The 27,954-nt window shown below is 46.3% G+C and overlaps 2 protein-coding genes across 3 annotated transcripts in view; one reads left to right on the forward strand and one right to left on the reverse strand.

Moving 5' to 3' along the window:
* The window catches only part of LOC142775574 (uncharacterized), a 122,367-nt gene extending 94,479 nt beyond the window's left edge, over positions 1-27,888 (reverse strand). The window contains exons 1-2 of the mRNA XM_075877035.1: positions 27,603-27,888; positions 10,785-11,002 (exon numbers count right to left, since the gene is read on the reverse strand). The gene's annotated coding sequence lies outside the window, so the exon portion shown is untranslated. The remainder of the gene's footprint in view (positions 1-10,784; positions 11,003-27,602) is intronic.
* Positions 1-27,954, forward strand: part of ImpL2 (Ecdysone-inducible gene L2) — a 141,230-nt gene that overhangs the window by 86,401 nt on the left and 26,875 nt on the right. The window contains exon 1 of one of the 2 annotated variants that reach the window (XM_037426938.2): positions 24,477-24,717. The exons of the other annotated variant lie outside the window; for it this stretch is intronic. The gene's annotated coding sequence lies outside the window, so the exon portion shown is untranslated. Of the gene's footprint in view, positions 1-24,476; positions 24,718-27,954 lie in introns of those variants that run through there. 2 annotated transcript variants of the gene reach the window in all.

Genomic DNA, 27,954 nt, shown 5'->3' on the forward strand with positions numbered 1-27,954 from the left:
TCTCGCTTGTGGTGGTCTTATCTGTAATATACTCATTGCCATTTTCTTATAGATTTCTTTATTTTCCACAAAACTTGCGGGGAAAATAGGCAAAAAACACAGAAGGCACACACAAGCGCAGACCAACAACTGAACGTTTGTTGAAGGAAACACAGATATGAATAGCAAAAAAGTCACATAAAAGATTAGAGCTTGGCAGCTAAATAACCTATCTCTAGTTGGTGCAATGTGACTGAAGGTCTCGCGACACACGTGTCGCCATATTTGTGAACACAAAAAGCCTCAGCCACTTCTCTCGCTGTTCTATCTCTGTGCCGAGACAACACCTTTTATCCGCGAAGTAATGGGTGACACTTGAAATCTCTGCATTGTAGGCACAGTTTCGACGAAGGGTGGGCCTTCAGCGATGCCCTGTGATTCATAGCACTTACCACATGACAAGGGGATGAGCTACACCGCACCCTTTCCACGTTCGACTAACGTTTCCCGGTGGTTAACCTCACATTCACTCCACGTTTTTTTGTGTTTTTTTGCCTTCGATTTTTCTATTCACCGCTGCGCAGACTTGGCCCAACTTATTCCTAGACAAAAAATAGTGTTACCACCCAGTCAATCTATCTCTAGTTGGTGCAATTTTAACCTTCGGTCACATTGCACCAACTAGAGATAGACTATCTAACTACCAACCGCTTATGTTAATCTTTTCTGCTATTTATATTTGTTTCTTTCAATACACTTTCAGTTGCTAGTCAGCGCTTGCGTGTGTGCTTTCTCTGTTTCTTGCCTCTTTTTCGCGCAGTTTTTGCAGTTGTGGCTCAAAAAATCGCCCAGCGTTTAGTCCTTTATTTCCAAATAATCAATTTTATGGTTTATTTATAACATCTAGGATTGGGGTATTCAAGGTACTTCGCCTCTTCACAACAATCTTGTATAACCGAACAGAATGGAACTGAAACGACTGCTAATAAATCGTGAACAAAACTAATATAAACGTAGTATTGAGAATATTAGCATATATGGTCTTGAGCTAGAAAGTTTTATGGGAAGCTTGAGCTATAAGGTAATGAAATGAAGCCTTCAAGAGGGAAATCTGGTGCCCTAAAGCTTGGTTATAGCCCGACAACTACCTCACACAGCTTTAATTACCACCCATAAACACGTAACTACGGCTTCAATTAGCACCCGCGCAAGCTGGAGATTGCACCACAAGGGCGTTTTCATAGTGAAGAGGTTTCTATAATAATTTTCGATGGAGGCGAAAATGTTGTAGGCCCGTGTGCTCAGATTCGGGAGCACGTTAAAGAACCCCAGGCGGTCGAAATTTCCGGAGCCCTCCACTACGGCGTCTCTCATAATCATATGGTAGTTTTAGGACGTTAAACCCCACATATCAATCAATCAGGTTTCTATAATAATAACTGGGATTTAACGTTTCAAAACCCCGATAGGATCTTGAGATACGCCGTATTGTGAAGGGCTCTATATCTCGACCATCTGGTGCCCTTTAACGTCCACTGACGTCGCGCAGTACAAGGCCCTCTAACATATAGCTTCCAAGGAAATTCTGGCATTCAGCCTCTTACATCTCACCTGCCGCCGCGGCCGGATTCGAACCCACGGCCTTCGGCTCAGCAGTCGAGTACCGTACTACTGCATCGCCGCGTCGGATAGGATGCATGCCTCAAGCGCATCAGCACAAAGACAAAAGGTTAAAAAGACATGACAGTGCTCCGATTTTTTGAGTTATCGCCTGCTCTCTAACAGGAACACAACCTAACAGGAATCTAATTGCCCCGCCGCGGTGGTCTAGTGACTGAGGTACTCGGCTGCTGACCCGCAGGTCACGGGATCGAATCCCGGCTGTGGCGGCTGTATTTTCAATGGAGGCTAAAATGCTGTATGCCCGCGTGTTCATATTTGGGAGCTCGTTAAAAATCCCAGGTGGTCGAAATTTCCGGAGCCCTCCACTACGGTGTCTCTCATAATTCATTGATTGACCACCAGAGCTAGGTTCTTTACCGTGCACTTAAATATGAGCACACGGGCCTACAGCATTTTCGCCTCCATTGAGAATGCAGCCACCGCAGCCGGGATTCGATCCGGTGACCTGCGCATCAGCAGCCGCGTACCTAAGCCACAAGACCACTGCGGCGGGGCTTCTCTTCTAATCATATGGTGGTTTTCGGACGTTAAAGCCTAAATATCAATCAATAAATTCAAGAGAGAGCTATGGAATCTAATCTGACAGGAACGCGATGAAGCCACCTCATCTACCGGGGATCACAACTTCACAAGCATCCCCCTGAATTGGACGCGTGATTTCGTTTGCGCGTGCAATTGCGTTGTTGTTGGTTTTTTTTTTTTTCGGGATCTTGCTCGCACGATGATTCACGCGCAAGGGTAGCGCTATAGCGGATCCGTATACGTGCGTCAAGGCACGAGGAGCTCGCGTTGGTGGTGGGAAATCTAGAACATCAGTTGCCCTTTCCCGAACTGCCGTTAGAAAGCGGGTTGTGACTGTGCCACGCTCTTGTGATACGGCGAATGAACATAAATAACCCAGAGGCATAATTTGAGAATTTGGCTCGAAGAAGAGCAAACAAATAACGCCACTCTTGAATCGATGTCTTGAATCAATAGACTGTATACACAGAGTAAAGTATTTACGTCGAATATCAGTAATTGCCGGGGTTTCACACCCCAGGCATGCTGTATGTGAAGTTAATTTCGACCACCTAGGGTATTTTTGAATGTGCGCCTAAATATAAGAGCATATGTGTCCTTCGCACTTCTCCCTCATTGAAAGGGAACCGCAGTGGCCGCTTATCGAACTTGCGCCCCTGAATATAGCAGTGGGACGAGTCCACCAAATATTAATGACGCTGTATACTACTGGTGAAGAAAACATGCCGGTAAAAGTGATATCGATAGTATCAATAGTTTTCTGAAACTATTGATAGTGTAACAAACGCGTACTTTTACTAAAGAGAGAGAGAGAGAGAGAAGGAATGTAGGAAAGGTATACTTATACTAAAAAAAAAAAACAGTGTGCTCAATAGTTTTCATAGCTGTTGGCGCGGCATCATTACCAAAATATTTGCCACAACTGGCTGAGTAAACAACGCAGAGTTAAGTATTTTCGCAACGACTGCTTTATCAGATAACTGAAGTTACTCGCATGCGTTGTCAAGAATACATAAATGGGTGTCTTTACACATTCAGGCTCTAACCTTAAACGTTACGCCAAACCGACGGAAGTATTTCACGTTTATATTATATTGATGCCTCATGAATGCGTCAAAAAGTAATGCATCAGTGGTCGTAAACGTTCTAACTGAACAGACGTCCAACGTAATCGCGTGTCTGCCAGTCATGTAAAATGGGGAAACACAATAAACAATTGTATCGGGCCAGTTGGTAAGGATCCATCTTGCTAGGAAGCGCAGCCAGTATTACAAAGAATACACAACACAAGCGCTTGTGTTGTGTGTTCTTGTGTTGTGTGTTCTTTGTAATAGTGGCTGCGCTTCCTAGCAAGGGGGAAACAAAGGCACGCCATGTCTGCTCTTCCTGTACAAATTTATTCGCTTAGCAGCTGAGGAAAGGAGTTTTGCTGTTACTGACGGAGCAGGTATGTGTACTGGATAGCTTCAGTTAACGGCTTATGTGTGATGGTGGTTTCTTTTGTCTCTGGTGCACGTCACTTTATGTGCCAGCAAACTATGAGCCCCTTGTTGGAAAAGAGTGTTTCAGGTGCCCGAAACCGTCATGCTATCGGAAGGATACTATCAATTGTACGATCGAAAGGGATATTACAACAAAGCTGTTATTGCTGACGTTTGTCGTGTGTCGTAGATAGAAAATTATTTTAAAATAAGTAGGGCGTGCTATCTTCACCCTCTTCCACTTCGCTCCCAGAGAACGTGCGCCTATTTGTCCGGTGGGGGATGCAATAACTCTGATGGGTGAGTGAACTACTACTAGGAGAGAGAAAGAGAAAATATTGGCAAAATAAAATTTGGGGGCGAGGTGAGAGTCTGACTCGTGCTCCCATGATCTCAAAACGAGCGTCCTCACCACTTGGATACCCAGGCAGCGTAGCAGAGCATAGCACAACCTTGTACAGCAGAGTATAGTATAGAGAGGGGAAAACTAAATTGTTTGGGAGGAGGAGAGATGTGAGGGTGAAGAGGAGCGGAGATAGCATAGAAAGAGAGAGATGAACGAGAGAGAGAAACAAAGACAGGGAAAAGTATATAGAAAGAGGAAGCGAGAAATATAGAAAGGGCAATAAATAAATAAATAAATAAATAAATAAATAAATAAATAAATAAATAAATAAATAAATAAATAAATAAATAAATAGAGACAGCAAGCATAGCTATTTGCAGTGCAGTATAGCCAAGGGTGAGAAAGAGAGAAGTGAGAGGGTAAATGCCTGGCCAAGCCAGTTCCAGCCATGCGTGTCTTTCGCATATCCTGAGCCTTGCGCGATTCAGAGCAAGCTGTGCTAATTTAGTTTTTTATAATTATTCGCGGTTCAGTTGTAACAAACTCTCAGTATATCAGAGACATCAGTGGTGACAGCCGTTGCAGCAGAACGCAAGGCTCGAAACCCGAATATAAACTTAAATTTTGCAGTCGCAATACTTCTTAGCACTTTAGTCACATTAGTGCCATCATAGACGAATTATAAATAGCTGGTTGAATGAGCTCTGATAAAAAAAGTAAGTCTGCACGAGTGCTGAATGCGTAGCCTGCCTGCACTGGACGGCTGCACGAAACATGAGTATGAAACGGCAAGCGTGTCGTAAACAGCCTTGAATGTCACATGTCCTTAGGAAATCTTACCGCCATGAAAATGCATGCAATAATACTAACGTTTCTAGTCTCTGTGGACTGCTTTTGAAAATAGCAATTGCAAGCTTCCAGAAGTTTGCCCATGGGAACCTGTGTGACCGTTTTTACTTGTTTTTCCTCGGTCATACATGTGGCAAGAGATTAAAAAAAAAAGCGCCATGAAGCAGCTTGTCGCCCAAGCAGCCCCGATGTCGAATTGCCACAGCTTTGATATAACGCGTCGCACCTACACTTTCTACGCTTTTATTTCTGCCTCCGAGCACCAACAAATGCAGGGTACTTTAGCTGCCTGTATTTCTTTTTCTCACTCTCTGCTCGCAATCGCAACTTTCGTTAAGTATTATGCGCTCCTGAGTGCGTGATCCGTCGCGCACTCGAATAAATTTTACTTTCCTCGAACCATGCAAGCCACGACAGGGAGCTCTTCCCTGGAACCATTTGCGCACCCCGCAGCCCGACATTTAGGCTAGACGATCTTCTAAGGAGTCTCTGATGGCCGCTTCTAACTTCGTTGATGCGGATAAGGCAGTATTTCAAAGGCTCCCAAGCACGCGTACAGTGCGGAAAGAGAAAATAAAGAAGTCGTATGTAGCAGACTCTATTCCTGCACTTAGGCCTTGACCGGAATGTGTGCCCCACGTGGCCGGTTCAAATGAATTGGCCTGTGTGGCACGGGTTTTCTCGGAATGAACTGATTCGAACATATCTGGAGCGTCCTTATCGAATTCTCTATAATTTCTCGAATGTACAAAATGTTATGCCTCGTTGTATGCCTCTTATAAACAAGATACATTTTTTTGCCTCTGACGGGTGGCAGTGACACTGGATAGGGACAAGATTTAAGCGATTTTTATACTGCAGTATAACTGACAGCATAAAGGCACTAAGCTCGTCGACCCATGATTGATTTTTGGGGTTTAACGTCCCAAAACTACGCTATGATTATGAGAGACGCCGTAGTGGAGGGCTCCGGAAATTTTGACCACCTGGGGTTCTTTAACGTGCACCCAAATCTGAGCACACGGGCCTACAACATTTCCGCCTCCATCGGAAATGCAGCCGCCGCAGCCGGGGTTTGATCCCGCGACCTGCAGGTCAGCAGCCGAGTACCTTAGCCACTAGACCACCGCGGCGGGGCAAGCTCGTCGACCCAAATAGATTTTAACGTACCAATCTGTAGTGTTGAAAGCAGTGCCGTTGAAGACAGCGACTCCACAGCACTGGTTCGTCCAAGGCAAGAACGAAGGAAGCTTTCGCCTGACTCACATGCAAGGTGTTCCAAAGTGTGGTTTTGGTTCGAGAGGATTATGCATGTAATCGCGAATTATTAAAAAAGCATTTGGTTCTATTCCATAGAAGATCACGAATACCTTATAGGATTATACGCAGAAGACACACACTGCGGATTAACCTAACTGAAAACATGTGGCGTGGGCGGGGCGTGACAACGTGCACGATACCACTGTTTGTACGAAATGCGCGGTACAGTAAGTTCTTAGAGTACGCCAGTTGGCGATTTATCATTACTATTGGTTTAGCCGTTAAAAGACATCGTGGCTCGAGCTCGCTGGTGTGCTCAGAACGACCGAATCAATGAGAAAAGAAATCAGAAATAGAAACGACAGAATTAATCCAGCAGTGAGCTATAGGCCTGGGAAAGCATATGGAATATTAATTGTTGTCCTTAGCTCAAGCGTGATAATGATGATTGAAATTTAAATGAAATAAAATGGACCAAAAACCACCTTTTTGGTTAATTGGTTCGGATCCCACCAACGGAAAGGGTGATTTGTCGCCCACATGAACTTGTTTAAAATTTTATCAGAATGACTGCATTACTGTAAAAGACAACAATTAATGTTTACAATGCTTTCTCAGGCCTGTTCGTCTGCTGGATTAATTTGGATGTGTCTAACAAAAAAACGAGCTCTTCGAAAAAAATTCCATTTGCGTTTACAGAAGAGCAAACAACACAGCATAGCACACGAAATGTGCCGCGAATATGCCTCGTTGCCTACGCTCGACTCACCTCAGGAATCCGCGAGACTGAGTCACGGAATCGCCCCAATGAACCTGTCACGACAAACGACCATCGACGAGCACGTCAAGCCTTAAATAACTAACAGTTGTCCCGTGTACGAAAGGAACCGATGAGTGAAGCTCCGTAGAATCGGGACGCCAACGACTACGTTCCTGATCTCGCTGCTGGCGTTCATGAAGGAGGTAGGGTGGAGAGTAGATGGGGAAAATATTGGCTGAGCTTGCTGGCGGAAACGACTAAGGGCGCGTTCACAATTAGCCTCGAAGAGAGCGAAAGTGGCAAAACTCTCTGGAAGCTGGCTCGTTTCGCCGTCTAAGCTCCGGAAAACCATGTCGCGCGGCCGGAACGAAAAAAATCGATACGAGACCGATTTTCCCGCCCCGCGAAACCGCATTTGGTTTCCGCTTCACGGCTTTCGCTGTGCTAGATCAAACCACGTGACATAACCAGCTGGCCGCAGTTTCAACATGGCGGTGAAGGTGTCAGCGGTGGCTCGCATCGGCTCAAATCGCAAACTATCTGTGCAGCACGACGAGGTTTCACGGCCTCCACGAGGATGCGTTCATCGAAAGCCTGGTTAGGATTATGATCGCCGAGAACTCTGCAATTAGGCGGTACAGCAGCAGCGGTTCGGCGTACCCCGACGTGTCTCGCTTTTCTGTACAGCTGATTGAATCCGCCGCCGTTGTTGCCGGTGCGTTCACTCGTGTCATCTAAAATTCGGTACGAACTTGAGTTCTCAGTAAGCAGTGAAAATTGAGTTCTCGAATTAGCGATGGCAGCGGTGGTGGAATTAGGCAGAACGAATGTGAACATCTCTTACGCGCGTGGCTGTGGTTTTCCGGCCGCTCTGGCGTTTTGGTTGTCACTTCACTTCTCTAGTGTGAACGCGCCCGTGCGGCGCGCGTGGCGGAGCGCGAGCCACCTGCCGCTGGGCTCCCGCACGCCGGAAGCACGCACCTGTTGTTTAGCTGAGTGCGCTTGCCCGGCGTAGGGAGCTACGGCAGCGGCGGAGTGCAGTAAGAAGCTTCCCTCCTCAAAAAAGAAAATAAATCAGGCTCACTATCGTTCCTCAAGCGCTCAGCTGACTTCGTCGGCAGGGAGGCGCCACTATATACGACAACAGCGCACATTCATGACGCTGACGAGTTTTATAGAGAAGATAAAAGACCGATTCCGCCCGGAAATAGAGTTCCAATGAGAGGCAACGCTTTCGTATGATGCAGATAACTCCCAAATGATATTATGCGTGCATTTTCTCTTCTTTCTCTATAGCACGTGACTGCGCGAGAACAGGCTCACCTGCTATTGTCCTCGACATCTTCGAGTGGCACCCTTTCACGTGTGACGTCAGAGCGGGGACTCCGCTCTCAACCGGGTTGCAGCAGTTGCTGCTCATGTAGGCTGACTGTCAGCTTCAGGCAGGAACTTTATCGAACAGCCTCGCGAGCATAGGCGTATCAGCCGCGGGGGGGGGGGGGGGGGGGGGGGGCAAGGGGGGCGCGATTTTTTCCACTGAAAAAAGTGGCGGGGGGGGGGGGGGGCTGAGCCCCCCACTTTCGACAGGGGTCACTCTTGGCTGCACGCTGGGGAAACCAACGAGTAAGATGTAGTTTTTCGTCACAACAGCAATCACTCAATTTTGTTCTTGCGGGAGAATGAAGATGTTACGAGGCTATAGCTACAACACAGTGAAATTTTGCCAATATTTCCGCTATGATGACTTTCATTGTAGGGTATTTGCGGTGCGGTTCGCCTATGCGATGCTTTCGCGTCTTGTGCAGAGGAGGCAAGTCTTGGTAATTGAGTGAGTGGTTGAGACACTTTCGCGTCTTGGTAATTGCAGAGGACGCAAGTTCTGAACAGGGGCCTTACAATAACACATCGTTTGTTCATGTTTTTATTTATTCTGCTGTGACTTCTAGATGCAGTTACAGATGGGAACGAGCAAACTATTTAAAGACCGGACGAAGCATTTGCTGCTTCTGAAACACAATTTTTCTCGAAAAGGTTATATCATCACCGCTGCTCTGTCGAAGCTGTTGCGAGCCGATGAGTTGACGAATGGTTTTGATGTTTAAGTTTTTCCGTACTGAAACGCCAAAAATTGTTTCCGCTTTAGTCTCTGATAAACCTGATCAGCCTTGCTTAGGGTAACTTGGAGCCATAGCAGCTGCTTATAAAGTTGCCACGAATAAAGCAGTGAACTCGAAGTCAGTAAGAAGCTCAGCTTTGAAGCTTGCCTCGCAACTTGACCCCATCGGACCAGAGAGAAGGTGAAAAACCATGGTTTTTAGCACTATGGAGGCTTAGTTAAGAGTCGGGCTAGTTAGCTTCCACTAACTTGGATTGTCCTTTACAGCTCAAATTACATCTCGTGCACCAAAAAGCACACACGTGCAGCGCTGCTTATTTCTCTCTATTCTTCTTTCTCTCAACAAGTACGAGCTAACAGAGATGTATAAGCGCACATACAACTAAACATCGTTATGCTGCAAGCGAAAATATATTGTTATACTTATAATCCATCTCACCAGCTGCTATAAGTAGCCGCTGCTTATGTGATTGTCAGCTAGCCTATACTTGAATTACATTTAGAAGGAGACGCTCTCCAGCACGTAACGTCATGTAACATGTAAGTGATTTTGTGGCACACAAAATTTTAAATGCCATAGAATGAATTGCAAACAATATGCCGCATGAAAAATAATTTATTCTCCTATTTTCTTACGTGGTCATGCATAAGTGGTCATTACGCGATGGATCATTTTCGTGTCATTTGTTGTCTCGCGTAACAAGCTGGTGCTATGTGCATTACAGACTGTTTACACCAATCATATACAGCTAACGATCATTTGAAAAGGAAGCAACGAGGGATAGGTTAACGTTTTAATCACCCACATTTTGTTCTTTCAAAGGGAAGTTTGTTTGCAACATTGGTATTGGCGTGTTTATGCAGGTGCCTGGGGGCCCCCTAAGAAATACAAATACGTACAATAAGTGTAAACAATCTAGTACGCCTCTAACAGGACAAATTATACAATTTTAAACAAAGAGTTGAGAAGTTGAAAAAAGCTAAATGTAGTAATATAAAATAAGATGTAACAATATTAATTTCACACATCAGAAACAGTGTTCTGACTATTAGCAAACAAGGGAAATTATAATACACACAATTCTGAATATATGCAAGAAAGTGTAATATTTATTGTGAAAAAATATAACAGCAATCATTCGTTGAAAAATTATGGTTGTTCTATCCATCATGGGAATGGGCATACTACACGAGAGTAAAACGCGCGTTTACAGGGGTAATCAAATGTTTGCTCTGTATTGATAAAGGAGGGATTGCGGAGTTTGCCTTTTGAGGTTAGGCAGGCATAGCCCCGTTAAACGTGGATGTATCTTTGTTGAAATTTGGTACATCTCCATTCCGACGACTAACATTCATGATATGTTTACTAAATGAACTATTGTGGTATCTGTAGATGTTAACCGTCAAAGCAAAATCAGAGAAGGAGGCGTGATAGCAAGATGAGCGTGGTATCTGAGGCGGGAATTTGACTAAGGGCGCCGCAACTACAAGTTCATAATTAAACTCAAAAACATTCGTTGCAGGCGTTAGTGGACCCTCGCGAGCAGTGGCGTACCAACTTTTTCGAGAGTTGTGAGGCAAACCTACCTCACTCCTCAGATAATATATATATATATATATATATATATATATATATATATATATATTGAAAGAGCCCTCAGCCCTCAGCCCTCAGCGCGAACACGGGCGGTTCGCGCTGAGGGCTGGTGACAGTAGATGAAGAGCGGGCAGCCGCCGGCGTAGGGGCTGTAGCGTTAGGGCTAGGCGTTAGGTCCGATGTCTGCATACCTGTGTGGGTGGCTGGGTGCAATCGGCGACCAGATCGGAGCTCCAGGTGGGAAATGAACGTAGGAGGACGTCGGGATCTTACCCCGGCACTTCCACCACTCTGAAAGACGCAGGCAGACTAGGTACGGCGAGCAGGCAGGGCGAGCAGAAGCGTTTATTCTGCGATGTCTGGCTCGGCTCAGAACCACACCAAGAGAGAGGACGATGATGATGGGTATCTGCAAGTGAGAACGATCAAATGCTTGGAATGTGCTTACAATATATATATATATATATTATCTGGGGAATGAGGTAGGTTTGCCTCACAACTCTCGAAAAAGTTGGTACGCCACTGCTCGCGAGGGTCAACTAACGCCTGCAACGAATGTTTTTGAGTTTAATTATGAACTTGTAGTTGCGGCCCCATCGACAGGTTCAAGAAAGAGATTTTTCAGATGGCCGACGAGCACGAAAATGGCTGACAGCATTGCTGGTAAGAGAGTGATTTTGTGTGAGTGTTCGCACTAGCCAGCTGTAGTTCCCGCCATACGAAAAAAATAATTAGTTCGGATGTTTGTTTTGATACTTCAATAAGGGTGCCTTTCTCCAGCATCTACAAGTATGTAGAAAGGTCGCAGTGTCTTATGGACGGTGCGGTGGGGTACGACGCAGGCCACGTTGTTGAATGTGCAGTCGAGGCCGTCAACAGAGATCGCATCAACGTCACGGCTCTGGTCCTGAAAACAAGTGGACTTGCGAAACCGCGACTCAACGTCTCCGTGGCGATCGAGTTCGTGATGATTCATGGTCATTTAGTTTCTTTGGACACAGTGTGCTACAGGCGAATATATTATTTTCTCTTCGGCAATCCAGTGCTGCGCAATTGTGAAGTACTTCGCTGTGCCGGTGTGCTTCGTCTGCGCGTGTCTTTCACAACAATTCTGAAGAGAGGGGCACGCCTCCTTTTTCCTTAGAATATTATTTTCTGCAGTGCAATGCTAGTGACGTCGAACGTGAGCAAATCTGTGGTAATCGCCGATTTCTGCCACTCTGACATTCGCAATGAACACATGAGATAATTACTGTAGGGCAGCTGTTTAAACTGCTGCTTCAGCAGTTGATCGACCGTTCATATATGCTACAGGTGCATCATCAAATAATCAAATTTTACATAATCGTGCTCGCATCGCTGTCATGGGAGTCCGCAGGGTTTCGTGTTGAGGGCGCAAGCCCGTGTTGTATCGCAGTAAGGGGGGTTTTGAGGGACAGATGCTGGTGTGGCTGAGGGAGGGGAAAAGTGCCGCCTTGTTGCACCCCCTGGTCGATGCAATTGACTGCAGTTCGTCCCCGTAATGTTGGTTCAGTGAGAGGGATATCACGGATCATATTAACACCACATGCGCAGGGTAGGGCCATCGCTTGGGTATGAGAAGGCAACAAATAGTTATCGCTAATTACATACATACCACGCACAGGGCCAGAGAGAATAACATGGCAAAGACAAGTTGGGTGGGGTTACTGTTCGCGTACGTGGCATAACAAAAATCTTAAGGAGCACCGCGCAAAGTGTGTGCACTGTATAAGGTGAAAACATGTAGAGAATCGGCACTAAACATTGACAGCAGGTTTTGCTTATGGATTGCTGATAAGAAGTGCGTTAGGCACGCGCTTGTCTCGATCAGTAAACTACATTTATATGTACAGTATGGTCCACTGTTGGAGGGCACGCGGGAGTGCGTCGCCGGTGGTCTGCGGATCGCTAACTGCTGGGAAGATATAGAAGTGTGGCGCATGCGCATTTGTTCATCAAAGTAATGCGTGCCCGGCGTCGTCTGCTACTTCTCCGCCCATGCAGTCGACCAGCGCCAGGGAGCCATGGCCCTTCACGCCTTTCGTTTTCGCACTGTGAATAAACTGATACCAACTGGGCCTTCTGCTTCCTTAATAAGCCGATATTTCATGGCCGAAGGGGGATCTTACCATGTTCGCTACATCGGGTTTCAATCGCCTTATCTATTATCAAAAGCAGTCAGTTGCAGTGAGCGGTATGTGAAAAATATGACAGGCTTAACTGTGAACATCTGCGAAAAACAGAGGCAATAAATGAAACCGTACATTTGTCGCACTTGCTGGAAATTCTACGAGCAGCATGCAGAGTGACAGCTAGATAAATTGCACAGCGAAAATACGAAAGTGCTTTCCAACACTTTCATGCCCACAGGAGGGGAAGTAGCACACAATGAAAACTGGATGTGCGCAACCTTTACGATTTTATGAGCATGCACTGCATTCAGAAATCTCGCCGCCAGCTGGCGCCGTGCTGCCCGCCGGCTGCGATCTCACGTGTTCCCCCTAACAGTGGAGCTTACAGTACGTACACCAACCAAATAGAGCCAAAGTCTCAGATATCCTGCGCCACTAAGCTGCGTTCACAAGGCGCGCTTACCCGAGGCGATTCGATGGCAGCGTCATCGGCTCCCTGACTTCGCGATGATGTTTGGGACGGCACCGAACCTGGTGTCAGTCGCCTATGTTTTGTATAGCCTGCGTTCAATATATGGTTGAAGTACAGGCGAGGCATTCAAACACGGTTACAAGCTTACAGAAGAGTGGCTCGTACGGCGGCCATAGCAGAAGTCGCGATTGTCAGTGAAGTGCTTGCTGGCAGTTGCTGCACACGGTCGATGAAGGCGTGGGGCGCTTCCCCATTCCGAGCTTGACTATCCACTTCTACCTCAGCTTCGGGCCCTTAGGATAGTTGTGAAAATTAGCGCCCTTTTCACGGTCGGACGATCGTACAGACGCACAGAGTGCTTCACTATTGCGCAGCACTCACCACAGAGACAAGCAGCCGCAGGCCTAAACGAGAAACCGCCGTGCTTTTAAAATCATCGTTAAAAGCGAAAACCCACGGCAACGAACAGCGATGCTGGCCACCACGCACAACATGATCAACTGAACTGCTTCTTTGCCGACTTTTACCTCGACGGTGGTTTCTATGCGGCACCGGGCCACGAAAGCGTGTGAATCCCCGCTCTAACGTTATGCAGGCGTAGTTCGCAGCGGTGCCATCGGTCGCTCACCAGGCTCACTTCACCATTCCGGAAGATTGGGCAGGACAACAAATGTTTGCTAGATCCAGTCGCTCCTCAAAAGAAAAAAAACAAGTACTACCTATTATATAAATTAGCGTGTAGAGCAGATACGCAGCAGCAATCACCCAGGTGGCAGTCATGCTAAACCCATGCAGCCAGCACCGCTTTCTGCACGTAGTAGCGTCTTGTCGGCTCTGAGCTTGTCTGCAAGGCTATCCTACGTAGCGCACATCATACTCGCATGTGTCCAGATGTCTCGCGCGTCTGCAGGCAGTCTTCCACCAAATCTCTTCCGAAGGCTGGTTCCAGTATGCTGTGGAGACCTCGCTAAGACCGCAATTTCCAGCACTCGTATATGGAGCCGCCATGTTTGGCCGACCGAGGCGCCGCTGTGCGAGCATATCCTTCGGGGCTGCCGACACACCGTGGCGCATGGCGCGATGCACCACGTTTGTGGCACTCAGCAGCGTACGATGGCAGATACATTAGCGCTGCAGCCGCTCAATCTGAATTTCGGGACGTACACTCTGTTTCACAAATGTCGTACCGCATGGCATGTGGTGCGGACACTGCTGCGGTCCCGTGCCGTTGTAGCAGACGACGTGGTTCGACACTATGCCCTCAAGGGTCTCTGCCCACGCGGCTGCAGCGCTGGCCGCCCCACGATGGCACGCATTCCGAGATTTCCCCTAAGTGTGAGACTGGACTGTACCTCTACTTTCCCGCGACTACTTTTTCGGACGGCCTTTGAGCTAGCGAAACTACGCGAGAAGGTTCAATAACATCGTTTTGAAGGTTAGAGTTTTTGCAACACGGTACATTTGACCAGGTTTTTTTCTTCTTCGTTTTGAACTGTATCAAACACAGAACTACTTTAAAGTTACCTACGCATGTGAATATTGAGATGAAACCTATTATGCTACCCCCCCCTCCCCCCTTTTTTTTTCCTGAAAAAACTGCAGGAACCAATACTTTTGTGCTGCTCAACGGTTGCTTCTAATTCCTCGATGGCTGTTTTGTGATATCTCGTAACGTTGAATGGTATGAGTTTAATTAGGCAATGGAGTCAGTTTTTAAAGCAGACCAATGCATCTTAGATTACGTGCGGCTTTTAAGCAAGATTATTCCAAAGCATGACGTGCCGTAGAGTGTCCAAAGCCTCTCAATTACTGCAGAGCTATAGACGCTGCGTGCATGCTGACCCGCATAGTGTTATTAAAAATCAGTCCGAAAGAAAGAAAAAAAAACTGTCACACAGATGGTTTAGAACACAATCGATATTGACGATGGTCCCGCTCAAATTCGATATCGATTAAGTTCGATCGTGACCGAGAAGCGCGTACGCGTGAACTTTCTACCACAACATCGCTATAGGCCAGGATCTGCTTAAATGAGATCGAAGGCTTTCGCCAGTGAGAATATTCTGTTATGAAGGCACTTTCGATTTCGATAAGCTGATTCAGGATTTACCACCTCGGTCTTCATCTGATGTCGCGGTAAAACTTCGTTCTTATGAAACGATCAGTACACAGACATGCCTCGAGGCTGTGAGGTTCAACATACATGTTCCGTCGACATGAATGTGCAAAAAATTAAAATAGTTTGTTATATGTGGCCTTACTATACTTTATCAAAATAAATTCATAGCCAATGTAGCCGTATTTTGAATGCGGGCAACAAGCTTAAACACCCATGTTTTGAAATTTACGTGTACGTTAATAACTGAAGCTTGCCTCCTGTCTTCTGCTGTAGCGCCTGTAAGTTTTGTGACAAAATTGAGAAATGTGTGTTAGTTGGCATCACAGCTTGAAAAAAATGGCTAGTGCCTCCTGTATTCTGCTGTAGCGCCTGTCAGTTTTGTGACAAAGTTGAGAAATATGTGTTAGTTGGCATCACAGCTTCAAAAAAAAATGGCTAGTGAAGTGCGCGGATAGGTATTTCAAAATCATTCCGTTCGTCGTTGCCGTTTAGATTTTTCAGTTAATTTTTCTTCCAGCTGCTGGCCCTGTTTTGGTGCAATGGGCTGTCTACGATTTGCATGCAAAGCAGTATTTTAATTTGGTAGAGAATAAGAGAATAGGACCTTTTGTGCAAGAGCACCAGCTCACGTTTTACTTAAAAAAAGTGAGAGGCCTTAAAAACGTCTCGAATACACACCGCACAAACACAAGCGTCTCATGTTCACAGGTGTGACCAGGTGCAACGTCATCCAGCATTGCAGTGAATACGCATGCGCAAGCCTGCCCCCTGCCTCTGTACCAATGCACCGGCATCATGCATTAAATGGCTTATTCGTTTCCTGCTGCACGACTGTCCACATGGTGTCAGAAGTGGTTCGTTTGATACCACCGTCAGGCGGCAATGAATGAACCCACTGACCCGTCGCAAACGCCCGTCGCGAGAATGGCGTCAACGCTGCTGCAGCCACCGAGGCCACTAGACTTGTGTGGGGACATGTTTTACAATTGGACCACATGGAAACGTGAGTTTTGTCTTTTTGCTACGGCGACGGGACTAAGCCAGCAGCCTAAGGATGTTCAAGCCGCAACCCTTTTGATGACAATAGGCGAAGACGCGAGAAGAACATTCTATACTTTTAAGTTTGACAGCGAAGACGATAAAAAAAGACCTCGGAATTATTTCAGCAAACTTCGAGGTGAATTTCAAGCCGTCTGGGAACCTCACCTTTAACGAATTACGATTTGGCTCCAGGGACCAACAAGAGGGAGAGTCGTTCAATGACTGGCTCACGGAGCTGCGAATCCTCTCGGGGAGATGCGAGTTCGGTGAGCTTGAGGAACGGCTGATTCGAAGCAGGATAATTCTCGGCGTCAAAGATAAGGATTTCCAGAAGAAGCTTCTCTCAGAATACCCCTTGTTTTCAAAAGTAAATGTGCCGCGCAAGGAAACAAGCAAAAGAACAGCTACTAGAAATCGGAGCCCGAACGGACAACCTCACAATTGCCGCAGTCACAGAAAATACAACGCCTTGCACGTGCTGCGGTCTTGATAAACATCAATATGGGAAATGTGCGGCGCAGGGCAAACGCTGCAACATTTGCGGCAGAAGCAATCATTTCGCTCGTGTGTGCCGTCAGCCAAAGCGAGCGCCTAGATTGACCACACGCGAAGTAAAGCAGGTCGTTTTGGGAGTTGAAGACGAGTATTTTCTACAAGCCCTAGAATCGTATGCTATCTCCAATGAGGACCGTTGGTCGGCGGAAATTGTTATCGCAGGTTCAGCGGTTTAATGCAAAATTGACACGGGAGCTAACTGCTGTGTCATGCCTGAGGCGACGTTTCGGAAACTAACTACGCAGTCAGCGCAGCCATGCTCGACAACCTTGCGCGCTTTTTTCGGCCACAAGCAAACGGCGTTGAGTAAAATCACGTTACCGACTTCGTACATGTCGGCGCAGCCATGCTCGATTACCTTGCGCGCTTTTTTCGGCCACAAGCAAACGGCGTTGAGTAAAATCACGTTACCGACTTCGTACATGGCTCAGACTTGTCAAGTGGAATTTTTCATCGTACCCAAGTTCGTGCCGGTAACAGTGAGTGGCAGTGTTGCAGAGCGCTAAGACTAGTATCCCGCGTACGCGCGGTCGATGCCCAGCCAAGCCAGGACCCAAGTGCCGGTTTTGAAGATGTGTTCCAAGGCTTCGGGGAGCTGAAGGGTGTTTTGTACCACATCGAGCTCAAGCCAGGTGCACGAGGCAGCATCAAGCCAGCTCGGCGAGTTGCGGTTGCTCTTCAAGAACGCGTGAAACAAGAGCTCGATAAAATGGAGCGTGACCTCGTCATTGCAAAGGTAACTGAACCTACTGCCTGGGTAAGTCACATGGTCGTAGTAGTTAGGAATGATAAAGTGTGCATTTGTTTAGATCCTCCGGACCTAAAAAAGGCCATACAGAGGGAGCACTATCATATGCCGACATTAGAAGATGTAGTTCCGCGCCTGCATGGGGCAAAGTACTTTTTAACGCTAGATGCATCTTCAGGATTTTGGCAAACTAGGCTAGACGAAGAAAGTTCATTATTATGTACCATGAGCACTCCCTACGGCCGCTACAAATTTCTGCGCATGCCCTTCGGGATTGCCTCGGCTCCAGAAGTCTTTCAGCGGGCAATGCACCAGGTAGTTGAAGGCCTGAGTGGTGTCTCCGTTGTAATGGATGACATTCTCGTATGGGGAAACTGTCGAGAAAAGCATGACAAAAATCTAGCAGCTTTGTTCGCAAGCTGCAGAGAGCACAACCTAAAGCTGAATAAAAAGTGACATTTTTTCAGCCGCAAGTTCGATACATGGGTCATATCCTCCCGCAAGAAGGACTTTGCCTGGATCCCGGTAGAGTAGACGACATCTCGCAAGTGCCACCACCACAAAACTGTAAGGAACTGTAGGTTTTTCTCGGGATGATGAACTTTGTGGCGCGTTTCATCCCCAACATGTCTTCACTATCTGCACCCCTTCGGGAGCTATTGAAGAACACGGCCTGGGTCTGGACACAAGAGGCCCAAGAAAGCTTCCATACGCTTCGCGCTTGCCTAACAAAAGCACCTGTTCTCGCCTATTTCGCGAAAGGTGTTCCCTTGACGTTGTTCGTGGAAGCAAGCCAGAAAGGGGTAGGGGCAGTTATTTTGCAAAATGGACACCCAATCGTCTACTCGTCGCGTTCGCTTACCGAAGCACAAAAGAAATACGCCCAAATCGAGAAAGAGCTGCTAGCCATTGTTTACGGCCGGGTGCGCAAGGTTTGAAGACTACATCCTAGGGCAGCCAGAGGTAATCGTCGAATCCGATCACCGCCCTCTAGTCAATATTTAGGAAACCACTATGTGAGTGCCCGTTACGATTGCAGCGTACGAGACTCTCCCTTCAGAGGTTTCCTATAAAAGTGATTTACAAACCAAGAAAAGAACTGTTCCTAGCGGATGCACTCTCGCGTTTTCCTAACCAGAAGGAGCTGAAAAAAGAATCACTGGATTTTCATGTGCACGCTCTCTTCTCTTCCAGTCTGATCGGCAACTGCAGGAAATCCGGGAATAAGTACTCAAGGATGCAACAATGACCGCACTGTGCAGATATTCAAGCACAGAATGGCCTGAGAACAAGCTTGAAGTGTCTGAAACCGCACGAGCGTATTGGAACTATCGCGACGAACTTCACGTCGAAGATGGCCTTCTCCTAAGAAGCAAGAAGTTGGTCATTCCGCCGGCAAAAAGGCAAGAAGTACTTCGTTTGCTTCACGCGGCACACGGGGGTGAAGAAAAGATGAAGGCAAGAGCCAAAGCGGTTATGTACTGGCCGGGCATGTCGGCGGATATTGCAGCTCTAGTGAAGGCGTGTCAACATTGTCACAAATACAAGAGCAGGAACGCCAAACTACCAATGCTTAGTCCCGATATACCTACTTTGCCGTGGCAAGTAGTCGGAATCGACCTTTTCTACCACGAAGGCGATGAGTACCTCGTTGTTTTAGATTTCTATTCTTTTTTTTTCAAGATCAAGCAGATGCATCGAACTACGGCAGAAGCAGTGACAAACGTGTGCATGCAAATCTTCGCCACACACGGCATACCAGCAAAGATATGCAGCGATAATGGTCCCCCATTCAATAGCGCGTGCTTCCGTATTTTTTCAACGCAGCTGGGCATCACCCACGTCACTTCCAGTCCGCATTACCCTCGCGGTAACGGCATGGCTGAAAGGGCCGTCCAAGAAGCAAAGAAACTACTGAAGAAGTGCTGGATTGGAACACTGGAGTTCTACAGCGGCCTGCTTGAATGGAGAAACATGCCAAGGGATGACCGCCTAAAGTCACCTGTCCAATGGCCCGTGGGTCGACAGACGAGGACCAAGCTGCCCGTACTATACTGCCACCTAGCCCCGCCGCGGTGGTCTAGTGGCTAAGGTACTCGGCTGCTGACCCGAAGGTCGCGGGTTCAAATCCCGGCTGCGGCGGCTGCATTTCCGATGGAGGCGGAAATGTTGTAGGCCCGTGTGCTCAGATTTGGGTGCACGTTAAAGAACCCCAGGTGGTCAAAATTTCCGGAGCCCTCCACTACGGCGTCTCTCATAATCATATGGTGGTTTTGGGACGTTAAACCCCACATATCAATCAATACTGCCACCTAGAACTCCAAACCGTGCCAACCGAAGTTGGCCGAAAGCGACTCGGCGAAATACGGCGAAAACAACGCGTCTTCTACAACAGCTCAACGCGGAATCTACCGGAAGGGCACAGTGGGTCCACAGTATCGGTTTACGATACAACAAGACCTGGGCACCAGCAGTCGTCATGGGCCTGGCAAGTACAGCACGCTCTTATATTGTTGCGACTGAGAACGGCCAGCATCTACGACGCACGAGAGAACACCTCAGGTCAACAAATGGGCAGGTTTTCTCACAGCAGCCAGAAAGCGCTACAGCGACCGCGCGTTCCAGCCAGCAGCCGTGCACCACCGAGCAGCAAGCACCTCGAGAAGCGCTGCGTCGAAGCACAAGACTGCGAAGATCGCCACAACGCTATCCTCTCCCAGAGCGCCCAACAGAAACTGTTCCGCGGATGTAGTGCAAATTGAACTTTGAATTGTTTCTTCAATGTGCCTTCGTTTAAACATTTTGTGTTCTGTTTATTTTTTTTTCAAAGGAAGGAAGATGTGCCCAGGTGCAACGTCATCAAGCATTGCAGTGACTACGCATGCGCAAGCCTGCCCTGCCTCTTTACAAATACACCGGCATCATGCAATAAAGGGCTCTTTCGTTTCCTGCTGCACGACTGTCCACAACAGGAACATGAGAGGCTTGTGTTAATGCGGCGTGTATTCAAGACGTGTTTAAGGCCTCTCACTTTTTCAATTAAAACGTGAGCTGGTGCTCCTGCAAAGGAGGTCCTATTTTCTACAAATAAACCTTTTGCAAGCACACTAGCGCCGCCAACGGGTGCGCAAGCGCTTATGGGAAAAGTTGGTACGCCGCAACAGCCACCGCGACGAGCGAGCGGGCCTGACGCTTCAACTTTCCGTTTGCACCGTGCCAGCGCTTCTCAGATCAAGTGAACTCGGCAAGGTGTGATATATTACTGCGTGATTCACTCACAAACTTTAGTGTTTGGGTGTGATGACCTGTCTACGATTTGCACTTGCTCCCCTGTTCCATTAGCTGAGCGGCTCCGAAAAGTCCGTTAATTATTATCCCTTATTGTCAGTATGCCTTCGGCATAAATAAAAACAGTATAGCTTGGTTGCCTAAAAGGTGCAAGAACTGTCCATCAATTGACGACTGCATTCGGAATCATTGTGTCCTTTGACGTTGTTTACGAGTAAATTGTAGGGTTCTGGCATATTTAAAGAGAGCTTTAGAAATAAGTGATATTTCGTAAAATAAACTACATTGACTTGACTACTGCGTGCCGTTCGCAGCATATGAGTCTACAAACATTCATTGGAACTGCAACTGCGCGTTGGAATAAAGCCTTCAGGGCAAAAAGAAAGAGGTAGGACCAAGAAATAAATATGCATACACCGGAAACTCTCACTCAGTACTAAAGGGGTTATCGAACGTGTTGACAAACATTTATAAGAAAGTGGGGCTGCATCGCACATGTCACAAAGAGGTACAAAGAAACTAGCAACCGAAGCACGTGTTTATACAGTTCATCAATAAAATTAAGTTTCGTGTTAAGTTTCTTGTGTTGTAGCTATAGCGAAAGTTAATCGGCTTAAACAAGGTGCGGTGTCCTTGATAAGCCTCCGATATTTTTCGCGTGGTCTTGTTAGGCTGACTGAGCAAGATTACTAGGCCTTGAAAGATGGCACTGCATTTGGATAACTGAAAATGCGAGGTGCGTTGTGATGGCTTCAATGAATAAATTTTGATGCTCTCTGCGATTCGTGTTGATACGTCAACCAGTCTGACTAATGTGTACATGTGACCACAAGAGGAATTCGAGTAGCAACTCTTGCACAACAATTGAAAGAACAATTGGCATGCCTCTAGTATACTTTTCTCTGCCCGCTGCAGACCCTTGCTACCTTTTGATATCTACGGGGAAAAAATGTTACCAAGCATATGCTGCGGAAAATACACCCTTCACCTCGTATCGCTTCTCAACTTCCTTTCAGACTGAGCAGAACGTATGCATGGAATAACTGCAATATTCCTAGTTTCTCTACGGGTGAAGGTCGTCCGAATCAATCTAGCTCTGCTGGCAGTGCGAATGAGCTGTTCACAGACCGATGCATCATGACATAGCCAGGACACTGAGCCTTCTTGCAGCTGGAAACTATTGCTCATGTAATGTGCCCAAGTTACTTTAGTTTTTTTTTTCGCCGAGCATAGGTACGACATCATTATTCCTGATTGTACAATATTTCATTGCACCGACGCAAAATTCCACTGTGGTCTCACTCGATGCGGAATATACTGCCAGCAAACATTCTCCGCAGAGACATTTAAGCATTTTATAAGAAACCGCAAATCATCAGAGCAAGGTATCTCGCACGTGAATTTTTGTTCCATATTTTCGTCTTTAAAAAAAGTTTAAAATGTGTTTACTTTTTCTTTTTTTCATCTCGTGACGTATCTGTAAAAATTTTAAAACTCTATAGCTGTAACACTTCTCTGCAGTCTTTTGTTCACGGCCCATTCAAACAGCGATGGTATTAAAAGCCATAGCGCTGTATGAGCAGTTCATCGTTGACTAACTATGAATTGAGTGTTCCGGCACATTCCTCACGATAGCATGTTTTCACCACATGTATCGGTACCCAACAACTCGCATGCCGCTCATCTTCTAGGGGTTGAGGCACACCCGTCCAGTGATACCTACGCTGACGGCGTTATTCATTTCACATTTCGCGCGTATATGGGTTGCCCCAATAACTTTAGACAGAGTTTAAAAATATGCCGACACGTGCAATTACGACACGACCAAATGCGTGTTGCTGACAGTTGCCTGGAGCTAGACTATTTTTTTGTGTTCTGAAGTATTCTTTATTTGACCTGTTTAATGAACTAACGTTTGAAAAAAAACGAAGATGAATGAAATTTTTAAATGAGAAAGATGTAGATTAGTTTGCAAAACGTCTGATTACATAGCTTTGAACTTTATATGTGTAGAGCATTAGTTTTTCTGCTAATTACAAATGCCCGCGAAATACAAAAAAATACCACGTCACAAAACCGCTCGCGCGGCAGTGCGCACGATGATTCCAGTGCTCAATAACAATTTCAGTGCTCAAATGCTTAGGGTGAAACACGACCAGCTGCTGGAAAAAAATTAACTGGAAAAATTGGGGGGGGGGGGGGGGCAGATCCTATACGTATTGGGAGAATCGATGATATGCAAAGCACAAATGAGGAAGGTTGATATGTCACTTTAAAATCAGCACAACGTTACGGGGCGGACGCAAATTTTATGATGCTTCACTTTTATGTCATGATTATCATGTTTGCACCAGTCATATGCATTCGTCATCTATTCACGTCCCGTAATACCAAATTTGGTATATGTGAAGCTGGCGAAACTACCGCGAGCGCACCATGAGCGTGGCATGTAGTCATGACTTACATGACTTGCATGTCATGATTTCCACGTTAGGGTCTGCCACTCGTGTTCGCCATGCAGTCTTTTCGAACTATACCAGTTCTGCGGCATGTCACGTGAACGAAATCACCGCTAGAGCAGCAATACCAGGAAATGTATATCATTGCATTCATGACATTCATGTCATGATTTCCATGTTATGACCAGTGACTTATGCTCGTCATGCAGTTATGTTATGACATACCAATTTTGGTATCGATACCATTATCGAACAACACGGCCGGGAGAGGTAAAAGTCGTAGATAGATAGATAGATAGATAGATAGATAGATAGATAGATAGATAGATAGATAGATAGATAGATAGATAGATAGATAGATAGATAGATAGATAGATAGATAGATAGATAGATAGATAGATAGATAGATAGATAGATAGATAGATAGATAGATACGCCTAGTCTCCGAAGTTCGCTAAAAATTCTTCGCATTTAATAATCAGCAGCCCCTGCCGTCGTTTGCACCACCAGACGTTATCCAGCCAGGCTCACTCGGCTGTCAAAAATGCCCTGTCGCGGTGGTCTCGTGGCTAAGGTACTCGGCTGCTGATCCGCAGGTGGCGGGTTCGAATCCCGGCTTTGGCGGCTGCATTTTCGATGGAGGCGAAAATATTGTAGGCCCGTGTGCTCAGATTTGGGTGCACGTTAAAAAACCCCAGGTGGTCGAAATTTCCGGAGCCCTCTACTACGGCGTCTCTCATAATCATATGGTGGTTTTGGGACATTGAACCCCGCATGTGAATCGACCGTTAAGATTAAGCTCTCTTCGGCTGACACGTGAGGGGCCTTCGAAAATTCCCAGGCCACACTGCCATAGGAATACGTGGCATAGTGGGCTGGGAACTTTTGACGGCCACTGTATACTTGGATGTCGCACGAGGAGTTCTTCACGTAACCACAGGGGCGCGCTGTAGGGAGAGAGAGAAGCCGGTTGAGCGAGGGGAGGGTAAGTGTCCTCCTCCTCTATTCTTTCTCTCAGCTGCGGGGAAGAATGACAAGAGCGGGCCCGTTCCGCACGCACTTGCACTCGCGCAGCACATATACGGAGCTGCGGGTGAGTAGAGACTCATTGATTCTTTGTCCCTTCGCCGAGCTCCTCAGCGTTCCTGTGCATTGTGCCTGAGCCCTGTCCTCATCCCACACGCGGACTGCTCTTCCTCGTAAAGGCTGATTTTGGAATCACACTTCCGTCGCCACCTGCCACTGGAGCTTCGTTTCCTCGTCGAACGTGCTTTGACTTTGCTTCACTGGTGAGTTGTCAGCATCCGCTGCCTAGTCGTCAGGAGCGTTGTCGTCGTGGTCAGATAGCGAAGCTCGTGGACTCCGAGTGCAGCTCAGGCGCTGCTCCCCCCCTCTTCCCTGAGTTGCGTTCGCTGATCCTTCGAGCGTTCGTTCACATAGTGACACAGCTTTGAGGTTGACCGTCTTTATTTTTTTCTTTCCCGTTCATTCTGCCCACCCGCAACCGTCCAGTCTTTCAGTGGCATTCAAGCGATGCTGTCACGCGATGAATGAGACGTCCAGTGCCTCACTCACACAGACTCTGAGGCATGATTCGTCTCAATTCAACACCACTCTGTATTTATTTTGCCAACATGGCCAGTCACGATATCGGACTCCAAATATTAGGACAAATTACGGGCAAATATTATTATCAAATGAAGCTATACAGATTTTGAGCATACAGAAAGACAATAAATTGAACAGATAAGCAATGTAAGCTCGAAAGAATGTATAAAACGTGATAACAGCATGCGTGTTGTAGGCTGTCGTTACATTAATTTTTGCTTTACTACTGGCATTTCCGCATTTTATTGTTTATGTACGTCCATTGCACTGAAGCATTGCTATTCGATACGAATCTATAACGCTATACAAAGTCCTGGTTACTTTACCTAGCGGGTGTATACTGTGTGAACCATTTGTTTATTAAATAAGCATGGATAATGTTTATTCTGTGTTAATTATATACATATCCAATGCATCTCATAACTTTAACCAGATGCAATCGACGCCATGTTTATTTCTGCTTTTTAGCTGCATATTGAGCACAACCCGAATTTCAATGTAATGTGCACTTAATCGTACATATTTTTGTAAACGTTGTATGAATAGAACCGGAGCACAGGCCTCGTCAAGCTGTTCCAGCCTTTAGTCAGTGTCTCTGCAAGAAATGCCCTGCAATAAAGTGGTTTTGATTTGATTTGCAATCTGCCGCGTTGTGGCCACCATTCATCGGTGTTTTAAATCCTGATTTACATTCACAATGTTGGCATTCTGTTGGGGTAGAGTGATAAGAACAGAATTGTGAATGAAAAACAATGACTTGTGGTATATTACCTGCGTAAACGTTACTAGGACTTCCATGAAAACTGTACCTGACGTAGTTCTTACAACCGAGATAGCACGTACCACTTAATTTATCGCAGGCAGCTGTATTGTAATATAGCTATACGCTTCCTTCAGATCAATGATTTCTTGAATAAACGCTGGTGTAAAGCACCTGACGTTCTGAACCACTAAAAAAAAGCGTGCTATTCAGGATAATGTGTAATAAAGTTAATAATGACAAAAAACTCCAAGAAAAAGATGATGTGAAGCCGAACGTTTTTTTTGTTTTTTTTATGCCAGATGTTGTGCAGGGTAGCAATGTTGGTTTAGCTGTACACTATGCGAAATTGAGACAAATCTGTTTTTTTTAACCACCTGTGGCAACGAGGTGTAGAGTGTCAAAAACTATTTTGTTCGATACGATGGCCGTCCTGGTTTGCGAAACATAATAGAATAAGGCTTTGCTCGAAATGCGGCATTTATAGTGTGGGGGAAGCTTAACCAGATATACAGCCGGTTCGCACAGGTAAGATTAAAATTCGGTATAAAATTTCCATCGACTTTCCCCGGTCCAGGGTGTAAGAACTGTTGAATGTATGGGACATCCTTGGCGCCTTCCTCAAACGGTTAGAGTGCCCCCACGAATGCACTCTTATGGGTGCCTGTGAAAGTAACCGTGCAAGTGGTGATTGCTTAAGTAAGCTTAGACGTTACACCGTAATGCATCGTAAAAAAAAAAAGCCGCCATACAGTTTCTTTAGGCGAAATCGTCACGCCGCTGGTAAGCTTACCGAACCAGCAGAATATGCGGAAGGCAACCTTGTTGTCACATTTGCCCCGACTCCTAGCACGTTCAAGTTAATCTTTGTAGGTTAGAGGACGTGCAGGGGCGAAATCACAATGAGCACTGATATCGCAGCATGTGTTCCTCCCAACATATAACGATAGAGAAGCCAGAATATCACAGAATAAAACAGCCACTTTAGCATTTATGTGAACAGTGCATTCAGTATCACTAGGCAGATAAATCTACGAAACTTCTCTAACTGACCACGCAGCGTGTGACTCCGTGAATACGTCAGTTTATGTGAGGCAACAAATTATAATAAGCATTTGGCGCGCAATGAGCACTATTGTGTATATCACTTGTTTTCGCAATTTGTGATGACTAGGGGATAAGAGGCAGCAAGATACATTGAGCTTTTGTTGAAATGAACCTCCTACAAAGTGAATTTCACTTTATTTAGCTTTATTTTACAGCGTACTGTCATATAGAATCAGCTTGCTGAAGGCGCTGCACTGTTCGAAGAGGCAGGGTGGCTAACCAAGCTTGGCTCGTTTCGCTACCCTACACTTGTAGTGGGAGAAAGGCGGAATAATACAGAAGAAAGAGAGAAAAAGGAGAGTAAGAAATCGATGGATAAATAGTCAGCTAAAGAACAAACAAAGTTTGGTCCAAAAAAGATTTCTGTTAAAGTCGTCATCATCACTAACGACGGTTTCCTTTGAATAGCTGGCACCAAGAGATTAAATTACCGAAGTCGAAAATACGTCAGAGTCGCAATGTTTCAGACGTCATCTATGCGGAGCTGAATTTCGGTCGCACCACGTGGGTTGTAGTTACTGTCTCCTTTGGAAACAGAATTTCAAGGCATTGAAATTTCAGTTCATCATGGGTTAAATACCGGGAAACGCTCACAGATTCTCATGATTTCGTCTTAACGACTCTAACACAAACACATTACTATGTTCAGTCTTCCGATCATCACCCATTGACATTATCTCATTCGAATGATTTCCATACCTGGCGGACAGCATTGCACAGTCAGACGGGTCTGTCGTACACCTGCACAACCGGCCTTATCCCTGGTGTGACATGCTTGTAACGTCATACCTTTCCACTCCTCCTTTCTCACTACGTCACTCCCGCTCAACGTCAGGCCCACCAAAGACATGCTTCCTTGCATCACTGAAGGTCAGGACACGATCTCTGTAACGCTATGACATGTCAGGACACGTCGTGCCACTGATATAAGAACCGAGCCGCTTAAGAACACGAGCCAAGCTGTATTCGAACCTTTACCAGGATGTGTTGCTCGAACTCGGCCCTGGTTTCGGAAAGAGCCCACTCGTTGCTCTGACTGCCCTGCCTCCTG

This window comes from Rhipicephalus microplus, chromosome X, assembly GCF_043290135.1.
Source record: "Rhipicephalus microplus isolate Deutch F79 chromosome X, USDA_Rmic, whole genome shotgun sequence".
Lineage (NCBI taxonomy): Eukaryota > Metazoa > Arthropoda > Arachnida > Ixodida > Ixodidae > Rhipicephalus > Rhipicephalus microplus.